The 1649-nt window shown below is 46.9% G+C and overlaps 1 protein-coding gene across 5 annotated transcripts in view; it reads right to left on the bottom strand.

Annotated features, from left to right (window-relative positions):
* Phyhd1 (phytanoyl-CoA dioxygenase domain containing 1) overlaps positions 1-1649 on the bottom strand; it is a 20276-nt gene that overhangs the window by 9339 nt on the left and 9288 nt on the right. The window lies entirely within an intron of this gene.

The raw sequence follows: 1649 nt of genomic DNA, 5'->3' as shown, positions 1-1649 counted from the left end.
ACCATGTGGTTGCTGGGATTTGAACTCTGGACCTTTGGAAGAGCAGTCGGGTGCTCTTACCCACTGAGCCATCTCACCAGCCCACCCCAGTGGTTTTTAAATGGGGTCTTGGGGATTGAATTCAAGTCCCCATCCTAGTTTGGCAAGCAGTTTACTGTTGTTGGGCCAACAACAACAACAAAATGCTTTTAATACATCTAAGCAGTTCTTTCAGTGTATATACAAAAGTGTCTTCCCAAAAGAGTCATGTATTGGAGGCTTGGTCCCCAGCTGTGGTGATCACTACATAGGAAGATACTAACTTGGCTGCTGCATTAGTCCATTGATGAGCTCACGGCTGGGGGGATTCTTGGGAGCTTGGGCCTTGTTGGAGGAAGTAGGTCACTGGGGTGAGGCTTTGAAGGAAGGGTTCGTCTTGCCACAGAACCCTTCCTCTGCACCCTCTCTGCTTCCCAGCTGCTGTGAGGTGAGCACCTCTGCCTCATCATTGACCCTCTGCCACAACGCTGTCTCACCCCAGGCCCAAGGTCATGAAGCCATAATAAAAGTAGTTTTTATTCGCCTAAATAATTGTCGTCTCAGAGGTTTGCTCCTCTATGTCTGCTCACCTAGGCCTAGTCCCAGAAGCCTCTAGCCGCCATGCAATCTGATCTAGGCCTAGGATGTTTTCAGCCTCTGAGACTTGCTGCTGAATAAGCGCACCCTTTCTTGTTCTCTCTGAGCTCTGGCTGGCTCAACTCAGCCGAATTAACCCCTCCCCAAGCTGACCCATTCAATCTGGCACCTCCCTTGGCCTTTGACTGAATTGCTCTGCTTGACCTCATACTAGCTTTGGCAATAGGTTCGAATCTTCCAGCTCCTTCTTACTGTCTGGCTCTTCTGTCTTCACCTGTGTCTGGCTTGTTCTCTCTTCAACCCAAAACTGCCTCCTTCAGCCGGGTGTGGTGGTGCACGCCTTTAATCCCAGCCTGGTCTACAAAGTGAGTTCCAGGACAGCCAGGGCTACACAGAGAAACCCTGTCTCGAAAAAACAAAACCAAAAAAAAAAACCAACAACAAAAACTTGCTTCCTTCTTCTCTTTGTACTGCTCACTCCTAAGCAGCCTGTCCTCGTGAGAGTTGTGCATATTCTGTTCTGTCTAATCTTTCTCTGATTCATCACTTTGTCTGCTACTCAATTAGACATCACTTTCAAATATGGGTACTTCCTTCTACAAATTTTACCTTCATCTTGGGGGATTAAAGGTGTGTATTAAGGGCGTGTCTATATTCTAGTCAGAGGGAATAAAACTATGTGCTAAGGGCTGAGCCACATCACAACTAGAAATAGTTTTTTTTCCAGTAAACAACACAATCTCCGGGTTTACACTGTGATTAAATATTCTGCAGCAAAGCTACGTGACCATGGACTGAACCATCTGAACCAGGGAGCCCAATCAACCAATCCTCCTTCTGATGGCCAGGTTTTGTTACAGCAAGAAGTCACTGTTACACCTGCCAGTTGAACAAGTTTACCTAGCCTTAAACATATGAAGAAAACTTACATTAGCAGGTGGTTGTGCCTATTTTTTTTTTCTCAAGACAGGTTTTCCCTGGCACTCAGGAGGCCGAGGCAGGCAGATTTCTGAGTTCGAGGCCAGCCTGGTCTA

Source organism: Mus caroli, chromosome 2 (genome assembly GCF_900094665.2).
Source record: "Mus caroli chromosome 2, CAROLI_EIJ_v1.1, whole genome shotgun sequence".
Lineage (NCBI taxonomy): Eukaryota > Metazoa > Chordata > Mammalia > Rodentia > Muridae > Mus > Mus caroli.
The sequence above is the reverse complement of the archived record's forward strand: the minus strand, read 5'-3'. Positions and strand labels throughout refer to the sequence as shown.